Source organism: Podarcis vaucheri (genome assembly GCF_965113315.1).
Source record: "Podarcis vaucheri genome assembly, chromosome: 9".
NCBI classification, from domain to species: domain Eukaryota; kingdom Metazoa; phylum Chordata; class Lepidosauria; order Squamata; family Lacertidae; genus Podarcis; species Podarcis vaucheri.
In genome coordinates, this window is record NC_138767.1 from 80,772,875 (window position 1) to 80,792,449 (window position 19,575).

At 42.0% G+C, this 19,575-nt stretch overlaps 1 protein-coding gene and 1 long non-coding RNA gene across 7 annotated transcripts in view; one reads left to right on the plus strand and one right to left on the minus strand.

Annotated features, from left to right (window-relative positions):
• LOC309541011 overlaps window positions 1-19,575 on the minus strand; it is a 76,350-nt gene that overhangs the window by 45,440 nt on the left and 11,335 nt on the right. The window contains exon 2 of one of the 2 annotated variants that reach the window (XR_014223609.1): window positions 1,471-1,519. The exons of the other annotated variant lie outside the window; for it this stretch is intronic. This is a non-coding gene — a long non-coding RNA (uncharacterized lncRNA). The remainder of the gene's footprint in view (window positions 1-1,470; window positions 1,520-19,575) is intronic. 2 annotated transcript variants of the gene reach the window in all.
• The window catches only part of TMEM266 (transmembrane protein 266), a 118,782-nt gene that overhangs the window by 16,297 nt on the left and 82,910 nt on the right, over window positions 1-19,575 (plus strand). The window lies entirely within an intron of this gene.

Genomic DNA, 19,575 nt, shown 5'->3' on the forward strand with positions numbered 1-19,575 from the left:
TTTGAAAGCCTGTGGGGAAAGAGTCGCCCACAAATAATCGTAGCATCTTCCTGCCCATGCAGATGAGGGGCATAAAAAATGAGGACCTATTCTTTCTTACCCAGTTTATAAAAACTTCCAGTTCACCTAGTCCTAGTTCTTACCTTTCAATGCAAATAAGCAAGTGACTTTTTATTTACAAGCCAGCTGTAGATAATTTCCTGTATTAATGAGCTCCCCTCAGTAGAACAGCCTGTCTTAATGTTGTTTTAAATCTTCAACCAGATCAAACTGACTGTTTCATGCCTATATCTTCAGTGGGCAGGAGAAACAAACTGTTCTGTACCTTACTGTGTGTGTGTGTGTGTGTGTGTGTGTGTGTGTGTGTATTTTTTCTTTCTAAAATGGAAGAAGTTTCAACTACTGTAGGTTTGCATCAATAAAAGTCCTAAGCTCAGTTACTGCACTTCCAGGTTGCAGCAGAATTAAGATAAACCTTCATCTGTGAAACCTTGGGGAGGAACTACATTTTATAGATGGTTCTGATCTAGATATGTTTGGTGTGTGGAAATTGCTGTGTAGTTTCTTCCGCTCTTCTCATCTAAACCTGTCCAGGCTGTTCTGGCTTGATCACAAGTCTCCCTAACAGGCGCCTGTCGTTATTCTTTGAGGTTTTCCAATAAAATGAACAGCTTGGGCTTCTGTCATCTTCATAGGTTTCCACCAAATTCTTTCTGCATCTTACTTGACTAGTTCTGAACACAGTACTCCATATGAGATTTTGCTAGCACTTTCCAGTTCTTCTTGAGATAAATTTGTTCTGGAGGCCCCGTAAAAGCTGTGGCCAGGTTGGGTTTAGGTTTGGCGCCACCTGGTGGTCAATAAGCAACATTGCAAGCTTGCAAAATTGCAACCAAACAGGATGCTGCTGTCTTGGCTCCTTCCTTCTTCAGTTTTTTATTTTGCCTTGCAGAAAGCAGTCATTTATTCCTGAGACTCCCGGTGTTCACCTTTTCCCCCAGGATGGTTAATTCCTTGTTCATTCTACCTCTCCTTGAATTTCTCTGTGGCTCTAGTTCCTTTACCTTCCGCATTACCATTTCCAGATGAACACTTTCGCCTTAGCTGAGAATTATTTTGGCAAGCTTGCAATATTGCCTGTTGACTGCCAGGTGGCGCCAAACCTAAACCCACCTTGGCGGCAGCTTTTTCGGGATCCAGAAATACCTTTCATTGTAAGTATAATGGCCTTTTTTGATTATTGCTTTGTTCACAGAAGCACCATCAGGTTTCTAAACCTTTTGGTGTGCGTTAAAAAAATAAACTTTATTATCAAATATGCAGAGTTTGTTTTGGAATATTCATTTTGTATGGCTTCTGTCTGTTGACCTTCAGTTCAACTTTCACTGTGGGTTTTACTGGTGCCTATCCACTGGTGCTATATCCAGATGTTTAAATTAGCAGACAATCAATTCTGCAAGAAAGCATCACCTTTTGAAGTTCTCTCTTGACTGTGCAGCACAAATGGTAGCATTGCCTGCTTCATAAATACAAAAAAATGAATATTAGTTCTTTGTTTTCCATTTGTTAAGACTATTATTTGTATCTCCCTCATTCAATTTGACTGACCTAAAAAACCCCCAAAGCTCACCTCACATCCTTTTTCAAAGGCTGCATTTTCAAAATTGAGACAGTTTTGATAACTCATTTTGATATGGAGCTCTAGTGCAGCCTTCTATCATTACTTCCTAAGCCCAATATTTTTAATGCTACTTCTGGGTATCCACAATTCTGAAATAATATAAAATAATTATGTTTATTAGGTGGGAACTAGTTTGAGTAGTACATTTAACTAGGGTGACCCAGATGCAAAAAACAAAACAAAACCAGGGTTCTTGAGTGTGTGAGAGAGAAATTTGGATAATGCTGAGAAGCTGTGCTTGCTGGCATGCGCTCTTCTTCTCTACTAAAGCTACTAAAGCTGTAGCAGGCCTGTCTTCTTGTGCATAGGGTCACCCTAACTTTTAACAAAAATGCCAAAGAGCGTGTTGTAAATTAATGCTCGCTTCATTTTCAGAAGGACATAATAGGAGGTCCTTCTGTTTCAATGAGCAACTGAAAAGCATGCCTTCTGGGGAAGGCTGGGAAGGCTAAGAAATACAGTTTAATCTTCTTTATTCTTTGATAGGAAGAGGCAGGGCTCTGTGTTTGTTGCAGTAAACTGAATCATGATATTGACAAATTTCAAGCCTTCAGAGAGTCTTTCATGCGATGAGGAGTATTTTCAGTTTCTTTTTCTCCTAGGTGTTAGCAAAGGTGACGAGAAGTTTAACCCTGCTTCTTTCTGAGGACTCCAATAAAAGTTTTAAAAACTTTTATTTTAAAATAAGAGTTGTCCTTGCAGGACACTCATTAAAACAGGATGCACACCACTTAGATGAAAGCAGATAAGTTGTAGATATCGCATTTTTCGCTCTATAAGACGCACCAGACCACAAGACGCACCTAGTTTTTGGAGGAGGAAAACAAGAAAAAAAAATATTCTGAATCTCAGAAGCCAGAATAGCAAGAGGGATCGCTGCGCAGTGAAAGCAGCAATCCCTCTTGCTGTTCTGGCTTCTGGGATATCTGTGCAGCCCACATTCGCTCCATAAGACGCACACACATTTCTCCTTCCTTTTTAGGAAGGGAAAAGTGAGTCTTATATAGCAAAAAAATACGGTAAATAGTTAGAAAATAAAAATGAAATGAAATTCAGTTAATATACGTTTTTTCAAACGTATATTAATAGTATATCATTTGGCTATTGAAGATTTTTGTTCTTTCCTTTTGTTCTTTGCTGTTCTTTGCCCTCTTTCTTGCCTTCTACTACTACTATATGGGCAGCCTTCAGAAGTACTGCAGATCAACAAACAGACCTTGGCTGTTGCATTTCCACAAATCTTTTGGAGAGACCTGAGCAGACATCCTGGACTTCCTTTGAAGTTCTTGCTGTAGCCAAAACAAGAATGCTTAAGAGGCAGAGGGCTTCTCAAGTTAGATTTTTTCAAGGTAAACCAGAAGTGGGTTGCCTCTACAGAATGCTAGCATGCCCTCCTTAGTTGAGTGTTCTTTTCTGAAATGAAAAAGCCTCACATACTTCAGCTTTTTCTCATGGGCTCACACCTTGATCAGAAGGAGAGTGGCACAACCTGGGATCTTGCCACTGGGTGCAAACTTCTTTACTTTGCCATCTTAGAACTTTAACATACTGTAGCTGGAGCTTCTCTTGTGCTCTTTGACAGCAACATCTATTTCTCCTAATAATAATAATAATAATAATAATAATAATAATAATAATAATAATTTTATTACTGATACCCTTCCCATCTGGCTGGGTTTCCCCATCCAAGGTATTCAAGGTATGTGAACTCACTGTTTTTGTGTTTTCTACTTGCTCTCTGAGCAAAGCAAGTGGCACTCAACTTTCTTGTTTTAAAACAGAGATTCTCTCTAACAGTAGCCAGATGCTGTTGGACAGATGTGTACGATCACATCCATTTAGAGTTCTACCTAGACCCCTGTGACAATGCCCATCTGTGCTGGCTTACTTAAAAGAGTTTAAGCATGTGATTCCCTGGCTGAAATATATCATTTGGCTATTAGCTTTTCTGGGTGTGTGGAGAGCATTTGTCAGGAGTAGACTGTGCCTTAAAAACCTTTAATTATACACCACAGCTTGTTCTTCTGGGGTCCAAAGACAACTCACTGTCAGCTGACAAGTTGCAGGCATTCTGCTTATAACAGCTTGACTGTAGTTTGACTGATTGGTTTCTGTCAAGTAAATGGCAGCAGTGTTTTCATTAAAGGCTACGTCGAAATGTTTCCACACAGCATATTTGGATTTTAAATGTCTTGTTCTAGAAGTACTGTAAAACCTGGATGGATTGTGACGTATTCAAGGAAATTGTTAACAGGCCCAGGATGTGCACCTCACATTCTTGTCTACTTTCAAACAAGATGAATTTTAACAGGGAGAAATGTAAAGTATTGCACTTGGGCAAAAAAAATGAGAGGCACAAATACAAGATGGGTGACACCTGGCTTGAGAGCAGTACATGTGAAAAGGATCTAGGAGTCTTGGTTGACCACAAACTTGACATGAGCCAACAGTGTGACGCGGCAGCTAAAAAAGCCAATGCAATTCTGGGCTGCATCAATAGGAGTATAGCATCTAGATCAAGGGAAGTAATAGTGCCACTGTATTCTGCTCTGGTCAGACCACACCTGGAGTACTGTGTCCAGTTCTGGGCACCACAATTCAAGAAGGACACTGACAAACTGGAACGTGTCCAGAAGAGGGCAACCAAAATGGTCAAAGGCCTGGAAACGATGCCTTATGAGGAACGGCTAAGGGAGCTGGGCATGTTTAGCCTGGAGAAGAGGAGGTTAAGGGGTGATATGATAGCCATGTTCAAATATATAAAAGGATGTCACATAGAGGAGGGAGAAAGGTTGTTTTCTACTGCTCCAGAGAAGCGGACACGGAGCAATGGATCCAAACTACAAGAAAGAAGATTCCACCTAAACATTAGGAAGAACTTCCTGACAGTAAGAGCTGTTCGACAGTGGAATTTGCTGCCAAGGAGTGTGGTGGAGTCTCCTACTTTGGAGGTCTTTAAGCAGAGGCTTGACAACCATATGTCAGGAGTGCTCTGATGGTGTTTCCTGCTTGGCAGGGGGTTGGACTCGATGGCCCTTGTGGTCTCTTCCAACTCTATGATTCTATGATTCTATGATTGTACTAAATGTCTGTTAGAAGAACTCTGCTAGTATTAATTTTGGGTTTTTATGTGTTTGGGGTTTTTAGGTATAAGTGTCTGTGGTGGTGGTGAGATGAGCTTAAAAGACATTTATAGTTCCAATTTTGAGGTGGCTTCCTATGAACACTTGAAGTAATAAGGCCACTATGGGGTGGGTTGAATGATGGAGTGGGTAGGTATCCGTAATTGTTTGATGCATGAGACTTATGGGAAGACGGACCAGAGCTTATCTCCTGATTCCATACAGATTTATAAGTTTCTCAAGATCTGTGTGTGAGGGGGGGGGTGTGACATGCCTTAACTCGGGAAACTGTGGTTTGTTTAAAGCTTTAAGCAAACCCAAGTTATGGCAAGTAATGACATCTGTCTTGGTTGAAACTCTAGTGAGAACAAACCAGAATTTGAAACCATAGTTTGTTCCTGGTTTATTCTTCATGACTGGGTTTTAATTACAATCAGATAATGGTTCTGTGAGTTCAGGCAGCATGGGGATTTGAGTCCATTTGTTTAAAAGCTTCCATTGCCTCTTGGCTGCGGAAGGGAGAGGCATGAAGAACATGAGCCCGAGACTTGTGCCAGCCTGTGCTTAAGAGTGTGCTGGCCCACTCCCGTCAGTCTTTGAATGCATTAATTACTGTGTCTGTTCCTCTCAAAGACCACAGAGCTTTGTTGTACAGCCTGCTAATGTCTTCCTTGCCCTCTGTAATCAGACTTGGGAATCATCAGGGTTCGACCCAAACAGGGCACAGTTTGGGTCTGCTGCCTTCTTTGCTTGTGTGGTGGAAGCCTCTGTGCAAGCGTGCCTCGGAAATATTCTCTAGTACGGTCCCAGTTTTGTTAGCTTGTAGAAGCAAAACTCTGTGGCATGTGGCTTGTTGATGCCTTGATAGCCCCTTCCTCAAGCATCTTGCCTTCCTCTGGGATCATTCCCTAGTAACTACCATCATGATTCCAATCTCCAAGGTAATGAGACACATAGAATATAACACTTTGGTACAGTTTCTTCAGATAGAAGATCAAAGCATACTAATAATAGGCTAAAAATGGGAGCAGTTAATCAGATTATTGTGTAATTCAACTGAGAACTGAATGCAAATCATGCAGGCTCAGCTAGGCAATCTTGTGTTTGCAATGGAGAGAATTAAAGAATGGCAAATGGCAAAAAACAAACAAAAAATTCTTGCTGGATCTGAGCAAGAGTCCATCTCGTTAGCCTTCTGTTTCCAGCAGTGACCAGCAGTGTCTTTCTGGGAAACATGCAAGCAAAAGCATGATTGTGAGAGCTATCTCCTGGTGTTTATCCCCAAAATTAATTGTTGGAGGTGCACTGCCACTGAACCTTCTGTTTTAGCTGTTATGGCTGGTCTCCATGGATGTAGCTATCCTCTACACATTCATCTAGTTCTGTTTTTTTAAAAGATCTATGCTAGTGGCTGGAAGATGAGTGAGCTACTGGAGATGGGCCCATGCTCCTCATGCACATTCTCTCCACGATCAAGAACTCACCTCCAGAACGGGATTACAATATTGGGGAAAATGCTTTCTGTTTGTCTCCCTGCTCCCCCCCCCATTCCAAATATTACCACATTGCTTTGGTTCTCTATTTTTGACTTGTAAGATTTTTAATGGAATTTGTGTTTGGTTGTTGTAAGCTATGCTAGCAACTCGAATCAAAAAGTGGGATACAAACCTAATAAATTGGAGTGCAGTTCAGTAATTCATTTATGTGTGGTAGCCTTTCAGGACTTTATGGAAACATCAGTTGGCCCCAGATGCTGTGGCCAGATTTTTGAGTAGCACAGACAGTATGTACTATAGAATTGCCAGACTTATAAGATCTTCATTGGTTACCTGTTTGTTTCTGGGCCCCATTCAAAATGATGCTTTTGATGTATTCCTCCACCCCTCAAGGCCCTAGAAAGATAAGGTCCCACTCCTGAAAAATGTGCCTTATGCCATATATTCATCTTTCTGTCCTGCGCACCCTGAATGACCCAAGGAGGTTCTTATGCCCCTAATTTTGTGCGGCAGTTGGCTGTAAAATCAGGAGCCTTCTGGACAGGAGCCTTCTGAGTTGCCCAGACCTTGCCTTGTCGAGGTTGGTCTCTTCCTTTTACATTTTTGGGTTTTTTAGCTTGTTATTTCAGAAAGCTTTTAGCTAAGGGAATTTTATAGGTGAACTTCTGTTTTAATCGTAGCCATATTCCCTTTCAGATATAGTGAATTATTATTGTTTATTGGTTTCTTTTTTGGAAACTATTTTGGAGAAAAAGTTGCAGAAACTTGAGAGGGAAATTTCACACAGAACACTTCTACACACCGTCTTGAGCAGCCCTCCTTCCATCGCATGTTCTCCCATAATGAGAGGGAGCTTGTCAAGTTGGGCTTTCAGACCCACCAGCAGTGGAGAAAGGACAGATGTCTTGCAAAGGTGGTGGAGCTCCCAGTAATAATAATAATAATAATAATTTATTATTTAAACTCCGCCCATCTGGCTGGGTCCCCCCAGCCACTCTGAGTGGCTTCCAACAAAACACTAAAATACAATAACCTATTAAACATTAAAAGCTTCCCTAAGCAGGGCTGCCTTCAGATGTCTTCTAAAAGTTCGGTAGTTGTTCTTCTCTTTGACATCTGGTGGGAGGGCGTTCCACAGGGCAGGTGCCACTGCCAAGAAGGCCCTCTGCCTGGTTCCCTGTAACTTGGCTTCTTGCAGCGAGGGAACCGCCAGAAGGCCCTCGGTGCTGGACCTCAGTGTCCGGGCATCCCTCAGTACAATCACAAGAGTGAAAGATCTTCAGTTAAGTCTCCCTCCTTTTCCTGAGCGCAACATCCACTCCATCATGGCGGAGCACATCTTGATGGGGGAGGGTTTCCACAATTTTATGGCAGTTTCTCCAGAAGTTGCTGTTCACTGTGTATTTCCATAAAAACCACCCAAAATATATTTCAACCAGTTAGAAATTTTGCTTATCTACTTTGCCCTTTTAGGAAGGAATTATTATATGCTATTTTTGTTGAAGAGTTGCTAGGTTTATTTTTCTATTATTGATCCAAAAGTTTAACCCAGACATCCCCAACCTCCGGCCCTCCAGATGTTCTGGCCTACAACCCCCATGATCCCTCGCTAACAGGACCAGTGGTCAGGCATGATGGGAATTGTAGTCCAAAACTTCTGGAGGGCCGGAGGTTGGGGGTGCCTGGTTTAACCAGAAACTTTCTGGTGCATGCAAGGAGGGTGGGGTTTAGAGCTTTAAGAGGAAGAAATTATTTCCCTATATCAGTGTGTGAAGAAATTAGTGCATTTTCATGCATTGTACAATTACCAGTAAAAATGAAGCAGTGGCAGCATTTTCTCTTGCCCCAGCATGCCACTTGCTTAAAAGAATTTTCCCAGGCTTCAGTCGACACACAACTACCACAACTGGCAAAGTGGACACATTGGGAGTTTTAAATTTAGAGAAATTTAGAGAAGAGTGAGGGAATGTGGCAACCAACCTGTCTGCCAATTGCTGCAGCTCAGTGATGCCTGAAGTGGTGGGGGAAACTGCCTTAAAATCGGGGGGGGGGGGGGAATATGCTGCCGCCACTGCTTTTACTAAGAAGCTCCCTGCCCCTGAAAACTTCATGACTTTCTCTGGCCCCCTGAGGAACTTGCCCACAATAATACCCTCTCAGGTTTTGCAGCAATTCTGGTGGGGGGTGATGGAGGATTAGGGGGGGGGCGCCAGGTTGTGGGAGACTGGCCTAAACCATGGGTAGCCAACCTAAGGCCCCGGGACCGGATCCAGCCCACTCACCTTCTCAATCCGGCCCTCGGATGGTCTGGGAATCAGCGTGTTTTTACGTGAGCAGAATGTGTCCTTTTATTTAAAATGCATCTCTGGCTTATTTGTGGGGCATAGGAATTCATTCATTCCCCTGAAACAATCAGCAGAAGATTCTTAAAATGCTTCTTATATATTTTTACCTCTTGTGCGAGTAGTGACTCTGTCCTTGCTTCAGAATATTGATTTAGTTTGCACAGAGCCCTTTAATTTCTGTGCTTTCAAAAACTATTATTCCCTCTGGCTTCATTGCTTCTCTTCATACATTACCCAAATAACTAATGAGTCTATTAACTCCAGTTAGGCTTTGCTAATTGCAGCAAGATCAGTTTTTCACAAGTTAAGTTATGAAACTTCATCATGCCCCAATTATCAAAGCCTATTTATTCCATATGCTCAGGCATTGCTACAAATCAATTGTTCTATCTTAATATTTAGTCCTGTACTGAAAAACAGTAAAGCACTGGACATTCAAAACACAATTCAAGGAAATTTGGTAATGAAACTCTTTTTAGCAGAAGAGAAAGTTTTAAGTCTTAGATGTGTATTTTAGCTGTGAAATACTCTTAATGAGTCTAGATTATTAGGTAGACAAAATTGTATTATTGTACATACTTTCTAAGTTCCAGCATTCTAAAGGAAATTTCTCTTAATATATACATTTTGTTTTCAATTCTGCCTAGTACACATTTTTTCGGGCAAAACATTATTATTATTATTTATTAAATTCATGTACCTCCCTTAATCTAAAGAGCACAGGGCAGTTTACAAGATAAAAACACAAAATGAAAGCACACACAAAAAAAATACATTTCCCCCCAAACACATTTAAAAGGCTATAGATGGTTTACTCAGTCAGAGTCTTGGTTGAAGAGGAACGGTTCACCTGACGCCTAAAGACACGCAATGAAGGTTCCCAGCTTTGCCTCCCTGGGGAGAGCATTCCACAAATGGGGGGCCACCACAGAAAAGGCTTGTTCTGTGTTGCCGCCCTCTGGGCCTCTCATGGAGGAAGGCATTCGGAAGATGATTGCAGGGTCTGAGTCAGTTCATATGGGGAGAGGCAGTCCTTGAGGTATTTAAGGATTTATAGTTAAGCCAGCACTTTGAATTGGGTCCAGAAACTAATTGGCAGCAAGTATAGTCGGGCCAGGATCAGTTCCCAGTGCTGCACCAGCTGAAGTTTCCAAAGTAAGCCTCAAGTGACCGTAGTGGATCCAGGAATATCTCCAGGCTACGGACGTGCTCCTTCAGAGGGAGTGAAGCCCCAGTTCCCCCTCCTATCATGTGTTTTTGTATGTTGTTTCCACTATTGTATGCATTTATTTTAACATAGTACTGTATATGCATTTTTGTGCACACGACTTGGCTGGAAAATTGCATCGTAAAATTTGGAGGCGTGTGAATCTTGAAGGATGACTATTTCAGTTTGTGTACTGTTTCAAAATGAGTGAATTATGTATGTTTGCCTTTAAATGCAAACAGAATTGAATTTCTGCATCCTTAGACAATAGTAGGGACCCGGGTATCATATGAGTATACTGTGCACATGATTTCCGTCCAGCATTACTCCCACCCATTGCAACTGTGTACTTTGCCAATAATAATAATAATAATAATAATTTTATTATTTGTATTCAGCTGATCTGACTGGGTTGCCCCAGCCACTCTGGGCAGCTTTGAACCTTCTTGTTCTTTACTGCTTCAGAAGTGTTTCCTTCCCCTTCAGAGATAAGATTGCTGATATCTAGACAAAGGATCTTTTTGGTGGTGTTGCCCTAAGACTGGAAAGCTGTCTCTGAACACATTTGTGTCTGCTGGCATTTAGGACACATGTTAGGTAGCTTTAACTGACTGCTGTTTTGTTGATGATTGATTTTTGATTTTCGTTTTTAACTGCTGTTGCTGCCTATGTCTAGTGGTATTAACTGTGTAACTTTTTATCTCAGGTTATGTTTTAGTCAGAAAGTAGTGCAGGAACACATGCTCTGAAAAAGCGTATGTTCCAGTACACGTTAAAATTGCACATGTTGACTTTCCATGGCGATGAGGAGGCAGGTGGAACTGGTCTCTGTGCATTTGATAATGTTAGAGTAAAAAAAGATTTTGAAAGATGGGGAAGAATGAAACTCTCACTGCTAGGAAGACTCTCTGCAATTAATATCTGAAGAAGTGTGCATGCACACGAAAGCTTATACCCAGAACAAACTTAGTTGGTCTCTAAGGTGCTACTGGACAATTATTATTATTTTTTATATATTTCAATTACGTCAGACCAACACGGCTATCTACCTGAATCTGCAATTGATATGAAAGTTTTGCCTAAAATGTTGTTTCTGTTTCAGACAATTCTGATTGTCAGAGTCTGAAGGGCAGCAGTTGAAGAAGGAGCAAAAAGGGTTTTCTTGTGTGTGTGTGTTTCTTTGTGGCTGGTTAGCTGTTTTCCCTGTGTAAAGGTCAGAGGGGGCAGGGTTTCTGTTGAGGCAGGGGATTAGCTGTGGGAGGAGCTTATCAGAGTCTGAAGGGCAGCAGTTGAAGAAGGAGCAAAAAGGGTTTTCTTGTGTGTGTGTGTTTCTTTGTGGCTGGTTAGCTGTTTTCCCTGTGTAAAGGTCAGAGGGGGCAGGGTTTCTGTTGAGGCAGGGGATTAGCTGTGGGAGGAGCTTATCAGAGTCTGAAGGGCAGCAGTTGAAGAAGGAGCAAAAAGGGTTTTCTTGTGTGTGTGTGTTTCTTTGTGGCTGGTTAGCTGTTTTCCCTGTGTAAAGGTCAGAGGGGGCAGGGTTTCTGTTGAGGCAGGGGATTAGCTGTGGGAGGAGCTTATCAGAGTCTGAAGGGCAGCGGCGCGCGCCTAGCGGCGCGCGCAGTTGTACCCATCTTTTAGATTTAGGGGAGCTAGTCTCAAACGTTTGTTGGGGGAGACCTAGGTTTTTTTTTGTGTGTGGGGGGGGAGTTATTTGTCCTGTCCTCAAGCTTTTTATGATGGAGGACCTCTGTAGCCACCCCCAACGACACGATCTCAAGATGGAAGGGGAGGGAACAGCTGCAGTCGCCTGTGATTCCTGCGCAATGTTTGCCATCTTGCCAAAGGTTGCAGGCAGCTTTACCTGCAGCAATTGCATGTTGATTGCCCTTTTAAAAGACAAAGTCCAGCAACTGGAGGAACGTGTAGCTACGCTCCAAAGAATTAGAGAGCTGGAGCTCTTCTTGGAAGCAACAGAGCACACCGTCTCCACCAGGGAGGAGACAGGGGACTCCCCTGAGAAGGAGGCTAGTTCACCAACACAGGAGCCAGATATATGGAGAAACGTGACTCAAAGAAGTAGGAGTCCCAGGGTTCACTCTGATTGTTTAGAAATACACAATCGCTTTGAGGTCCTCTCCCCTAGCATGGAAGACGAAGAGCAGACTCCATTTGAGGATCTCTCCCTCATTACAGTCGATCAGGTATATGAAGACGAGCAGCAAAGTCAGTCCTCAGGGAATGTGCAGGCGACCTTGGAACGGACAGCTCACGGAAGAACCCCGACCAAACCCAAGAGGAGGCGTGTAGTGGTGATAGGGGATTCCCTACTGAGGGGAACAGAAGCAGTGATCTGTGGGCCTGACAAGATGTCTCGGGAAGTGTGCTGTCTTCCCGGGGCTAAGATCCAAGATGTAACTGAACGACTGCAAGGAATCATAAAACCCACTGACGAATACCCCTTCCTCTTGGTTCATGTGGGAACCAATGACACTGCAAGCAATAGCCTCCAGAAGATCAAAAGAGACTATGAGGCTCTCGGCAGGAAATTGAAGCAACTAAATGCACAAATTGTCATCTCATCAGTCCTCCCAGTTGAACGACGTGGCCCAGGGAGAGAGGGGAAAATAGTGGAAGTGAACAGCTGGCTTCGCAAATGGTGTAAACAGGAACGGTTTGGATTCTTAGATCACGGACTGCAGTTTCTTGAAGATGGACTTCTGGCAAGTGATGGGCTGCACCTCACAACGGTTGGGAGAAATGTTTTTGCCAAAAATCTCAGAAACCTCATCAGGAGGGCTTTAAACTGACTAATGTGGGGGAGGGAGACAGTGCTCCTGAAGGTAGGAGTCTATCAATTAATGAAGATGATCATCCAAATGTCATAGACCAAATGGAGCAAACAGCACGCGGACCTAGTGGAGGGAGGAAAAAATCCTTAAATAAGAGACACGGGGGAATGATTAATGGACTTCAATGTCTGTACACTAATGCGCAAAGCATGGGAAATAAACAAGGTGAGCTTGAGCTCTTGGTACAGCAAACTAAATATGACATAATAGGCATCACTGAAACCTGGTGGGATAAGTCCCACGATTGGAATGTAATAATGGAGGGATACAATCTATTTCAGAGAAACAGACCAGACAAGAAAGGAGGAGGAGTGGCGTTATATGTCAGGGGTGTGTATACCTGTGAAGAGATCCAAGATTTAGAACCTCAAAGCCAAAGTGAGAGCATTTGGGTCAAAATTAAGGGAGAGAAGAATAACAGAGACCTCATTGTGGGAGTTTACTATAGATCCCCAAGCCAAACGGAGGACATAGATGATGCCTTCCTGGAACAGATGGCCAAGCATGCAAAAGGAAGGGAGATAGTAGTAATGGGGGACTTCAATTACCCGGATATTTGTTGGACGTCAAACTCAGCCAAGAACATAAGGTCAAACAGATTCCTCACTGGCCTTGCAGACAACTTCATTGTCCAGAAAGTGGGAGAAGCAACAAGAGGAACAGCCATTTTAGACCTGGTCCTAACCAATGTTGATGACCTGGTTAGTGGGGTAGATGTGGAAGGATCATTAGGCGCGAGTGATCATGCTCTTCTGAAGTTTACTATACAGCGGACAGTAGCAGCCAAGCATACTAGGACTCAATTTCTTGACTTTAAGAAAGCCGACTTCATAAAACTTAGGGAAGTGCTGGGTGAGATCCCATGGACAGCAATACTAAAAGGAAAGGGAGTTCATGATGGCTGGGAGTTTGTTAAGACGGAGATAGTAAAAGCACAACGTCAGGCAATACCAATGAGACGAAAACATGGAAGGTGCCTAAAGAAACCAGGGTGGCTATCTAAAGAACTTTTAACTGAATTAAGATTTAAAAAGGATGTGTACAAAAAATGGAAAAGGGGGGAAACCACCAAAGAGGAATTCAAACAAATAGCCAGCACGTGTAGACACAAAGTCAGAAAAGCTAAAGCACAGAATGAACTCAGGCTTGCTAGAGAGGTTAAAAGCAACAAAAAAGGCTTTTATGGGTATGTTCGTAGCAAAAGGAAGAACAAAGAAACAGTGGGGTCACTCAGAGGAGAAGATGGTGAAATGCAAACAGGGGACACAGAAAGGGCTGAACTCCTCAATGCCTTCTTTGCCTCAGTCTTCTCCGATAAAGAAGACAATGCCCGACCTGAAGAATTTGAAGCAAATGATTCAGCAAAGGAAACACAGCCCAGAATAACTAAGGAGATAGTACAAGAATATTTGGCTAGATTAGATGTATTCAAGTCTCCAGGGCCAGATGAACTGCATCCAAGAGTATTAAAAGAACTGGCAGATGTGATCTCAGAACCACTGGCAGTCATCTTTGAGAATTCCTGGAGAACAGGCGAAGTCCCGGCAGACTGGAGGAGGGCAAATGTTGTTCCTATTTTCAAAAAGGGGAAAAGAGAGGACCCAAATAATTACCGCCCAGTCAGTCTGACATCAATAGCAGGGAAGATTCTGGAGCAGATCATTAAGCAAACAGTCTGTGAGCACCTAGAAAGGAATGCTGTGATCACCAATAGTCAGCATGGATTTCTGAAAAATAAGTCATGTCAGACTAACCTGATCTCGTTTTTTGACAGAATTACAAGCCTGGTAGATGAAGGGAACGCAGTGGATGTAGCCTACCTTGATTTCAGCAAAGCATTTGACAAGGTGCCCCATGATATTCTTGTAAAGAAGCTGGTAAAATGCGGTCTTGACTATGCTACCACTCAGTGGATTTGTAACTGGCTGACTGACCGAACCCAAAGGGTGCTCATCAATGGTTCCTCTTCATCCTGGAGAAGAGTGACTAGTGGGGTGCCACAGGGTTCTGTCTTGGGCCCGGTCTTATTCAACATCTTTATCAACGACTTGGATGATGGACTCAAGGGCATCCTGATCAAATTTGCAGATGACACCAAACTGGGAGGGGTGGCTAACACCCCAGAGGACAGGATCACACTTCAAAACGACCTTGACAGATTAGAGAACTGGGCAAAAACAAACAAGATGAATTTTAACAGGGAGAAATGTAAAGTATTGCACTTGGGCAAAAAAAATGAGAGGCACAAATACAAGATGGGTGACACCTGGCTTGAGAGCAGTACATGTGAAAAGGATCTAGGAGTCTTGGTTGACCACAAACTTGACATGAGCCAACAGTGTGACGCGGCAGCTAAAAAAGCCAATGCAATTCTGGGCTCCATCAATAGGAGTATAGCATCTAGATCAAGGGAAGTAATAGTGCCACTGTATTCTGCTCTGGTCAGACCACACCTGGAGTACTGTGTCCAGTTCTGGGCACCACAATTCAAGAAGGACACTGACAAACTGGAACGTGTCCAGAAGAGGGCAACCAAAATGGTCAAAGGCCTGGAAACGATGCCTTATGAGGAACGGCTAAGGGAGCTGGGCATGTTTAGCCTGGAGAAGAGGAGGTTAAGGGGTGATATGATAGCCATGTTCAAATATATAAAAGGATGTCACATAGAGGAGGGAGAAAGGTTGTTTTCTACTGCTCCAGAGAAGCGGACACGGAGCAATGGATCCAAACTACAAGAAAGAAGATTCCACCTAAACATTAGGAAGAACTTCCTGACAGTAAGAGCTGTTCGACAGTGGAATTTGCTGCCAAGGAGTGTGGTGGAGTCTCCTACTTTGGAGGTCTTTAAGCAGAGGCTTGACAACCATATGTCAGGAGTGCTCTGATGGTGTTTCCTGCTTGGCAGGGGGTTGGACTCGATGGCCCTTGTGGTCTCTTCCAACTCTATGATTCTATGATTCTATGATTCTATGATAATAAGCAATACAGGATTCTTCAAACAATGGCAAAAGTATCTCTCAAGGTTTATCTGGCAAGGGAAGAAGCCCAGAATTAAGTATAAAATCTTAGCAGATATTAAAGAAAGAGGTGCATTCACACTGCCAGATTTAAGACTATATTTTGGAGCATCCTTTGTGTTGATTAAAAGAATGGAATTCATTGCCATATGCTAGACTATTTGATCTGGAAGGATAAAGGATATGACAGAAGATTTGGATGTCTCGCATATTTATAGTATGATAAAACAAAAGTCCACAAATGGTTTCTGAATCATGTTGTAAGGAAAGGTTTGTATGGTGTATAGATGAGATATAAGAATTTGCTTGAAAGAACACCTTTGTGGTTATTCCCTACTGAAGCAAGTTCACAAATGAAAAGAAACATGGAAATGAAATGGGAAACCTATAGAGATGTATTAATTTATGTGAATTCCTCTTTGAAGCTTAAAAAGTTAGAGGATGTTAAGGACTGGATACAAAATTGGCTTCAATATTACCAGGTTAATGAACTATTTAAGAAACTATTTAACACCAAATAAGCTAGCCAAAATATATAAAACTAAGTCAGGTATGTGTTGGAACAGCAAAATGACAGAAGGAACATTTTTTCATATGTGGTGGACTTGCAAAAAAAGCTAAGGACTATTGGGAAATGATATATAATGGGAATAAAACTATGTTTAAATTGATGATTCCCAAGAAATCCAAAGTGTTTATTTTAGGCATTATAGATAATGATGTACCAAAAGAGCTGGTTAACTTATTTATGTATCAAACGACAGCAGTTATGAGTACTGTATGCCCATAGATTGAAAGAAGGAGAGGTTCCAACAAAGGAAGAATGGCTTTTGAAAATGATGGTGCAGAATGCGGAACTGGCGAGATTAACAGCAAAGATTAGAGATCAAAATGATGAAAAATTCCTTTCCTTGAGGACTGGAAACTTTTTATTGATTATTACAAAAACTACTATAGTGAGATGAAAATGCAAGCATTTGAATGAAATATGAGCAACTGCGTGAATTAAGATAAATAGTTAAATTGAATGTATTGAATAGTATAGGCGGAATATGCAGCATTTAAGGGTAAATATGGAAACAATGGAAGGGGAGGATGGGAAGTCAATTGATAAAGTAATTTATGGTTTATGTTAGTGTTTTTTTCTTTGTGAAAAAATTAATAAATTCGATTTTAAAAACAGGAATTGCTGATGGAGGGCTTGGGAGGGAAGGAGCCTGTGTGGTCTGGGTTTCTACTGGAAACCTGCTGGGAGCTAGTGGTGGCTATCCCACAGATCAGACGGAGAAGCAGGAGGAGCTAGGCTTTAGCATTCCATCCTTTCCAGTTGCCACTCTGAAAGCAAACTGTGGTGGAATCTACACGCACATAAAAAACGCTGTGAAAATGCTTTAAAAAAAATGTTTTGAAAAACATATTGAATTTGCCATAGTTCACCATTGCCATCTAGTGTCACGTTTGTATATTACACTTTACAGCACACTTAAAACGCTTTATTTGCAGCTGTATAGCTGAGTCCTGTGTCTCTGTTTTGTCATCTCTCTCCCTCTCCCCCTTCTGAGTGAAAGCCATTAGCACTGACGCAGGCATGTAATGTGCCAGTCCACCCTCGCTATACTGCGTGACAAGGGCAGCAAGACCTCCTTTTTCAGGGTGTAAGGTAACCCCTAAGGCCAGCAGAGGAGGATTGCATCTCCAGTTTAAGCAACTAAGATTGTCCAAAGCACAAGGCAAAAGATGAATACCACATTTGATGGATTACTTGGTCCAGGCTAGCAAATGCTGTACCCTATGGGACTCCAGGATGAAGTAACTGTAGCTTTTTTGGAAATGCACAGTCTTAAAACATCAGGAATATTTGTCATCAGGAACTAAACGGCAGAGCACCTCGCATCTGGGAGAAGATTGCTGCACTTCATATTAATAGGGTGACCTTGTGTTATTATGCAGGTGGTATTTAAAATATACATTTTGAGCTACAAATTCATACAGATTAAATGCATCCTTTCTGGAAGTATGCCCATAGTATTAATGGCAGATGCTATCTCTAGGTTCCATCAAATTTTATTTTGAGGAGAGTGGTTTTTAATGCAAAGCTTTTGCTTCCTATTATTGGATTTGACGTCCCCGTTGTGCCAGTGGGGAGAATGCTTAAGCCTGGTCATAACTCAAAAATTATACTGTATACAGCTTTGGAATTTTTTCCAGAGTAGCATCATGTCACTGGTCTTTAAAAGTAGTTTATATGTGTGTGACTCTATGAAGGCAAACACGGGTAATTTATAGGCTGTGTGTGACTTGAATCCTGTAGTGCTTTTGTATGCCAGGCAGTCTTTTGGTAGAGTATACCAGCTTACAGTTCCAAGTTGCACATGAGGAACTTCAAATGTCACAGTAAGAATGCTTTCATTTTTCACATGTGTGTGCTTTAACACCTTTTGTCTGCCCTGGGCTGGTGTTGTGATAATCATTTATCTCTCAGCTTCAGTCTTCCAGGCCTATAAAATAGGAGCATTAATTATTGCCTTTGGACAGGCCTTTGTGCAGTTTTCAAATTTTGTGTTCAGATCCCCTATCTGTAGTAATTCAGATCTAGATTTGTACTCCTGTGTACAGGTTATCTTTTTCTTTCTACGAAGAGCAGCTTGCATTCAAAGTGCTGAAGGAAGTGCTTTGACTACAAACTGCTTGATTGAAAAAGGAAACTTTTTTCCCCTTTCAAGGGGAAGCAGTTTATGTCCAAAGTGCTGGAGGAAGCACTCAGAGGCCACCACTTTGTCCAGCCCCCTTGGCTCCACTGGGAACATTCTAGTGCAGCCAATTCCAGCTGATTGTCAGACTGTGCAGGGCTTATACTCTTTTTTTAAAAGAATAATTTTATTAACCGACCAATCACATCAAATCAAACCAAATTACATAAATTCCAAATTACACAGCCGAATTTTAAATTTTTGTTGGGGGTACCCATATTTCAAGTTCCGAAGGGGATCCAATCAACTTCTTGCTTCTTGCGGCTGTTTTAATGTCCACAAATCTAACCATATGGTGTTCACAGTACTATCCAGTCCTTTCTTATTGTTTTTCCATATCTCTTGTTGTTATTTTCATATATTTTTCCTTTCTCTTTGTGACCTCTGATAGTCTCCACAAGCTGGTTAAAACAGTTTGCAATCCTGCGTGGATTTTTTTTTTTAATCCAGTAGCCATATCCAGACGTTTTCCATATAACATCACTTCCATACATCAAAACAGTCGTAGCGTCATTAATCTTCACCAATCTGCCTCCTTTCTCAAACCTCTGAGGAGATTCACCAGGAATGCAGTCCGTCGTCTTCTTTCGCAGAGGTCACTTAAATTAGCAGACTTCAGTCCCCTTCTTCACTTGAAATATGTGCATTTGCTTCTTTTGTAATTAATTATTCCAAATTGCTGCAGCTAGTGCATGATCAGAGACAGCGTCCAGGAGAGCCGAGGTCCACACAGGGGCATTCTGCCTAGTGCTCTCACCCCCTTCTTTCAAATTTGGGGGTGATTTATGGGCACAGCAGGCAAGTAATAATAATAATAATAATAATAATTATTATTATTATTATTATTATTATTATTATTATTATTATTTATTATTTATTTATACCCCGCCCATCTGGCTGAGTTTCCCCAGCCACTCTGGGCGGCTCCCAATCAGTGTTAAAAACAGTACATATTAAAAACTTCCCTGAATAGGGCTGCCTTAAGATGTCTTCTGAATGTCAGGTAATAATTTATCTCTTTGACATCTGATGGGAAGGCATTCCACAGGGTGGGCGCCACTACCGAGAAGGCCCTCTGTCTGGTTCCCTGTAGCCTCACTTCTCGCAATGA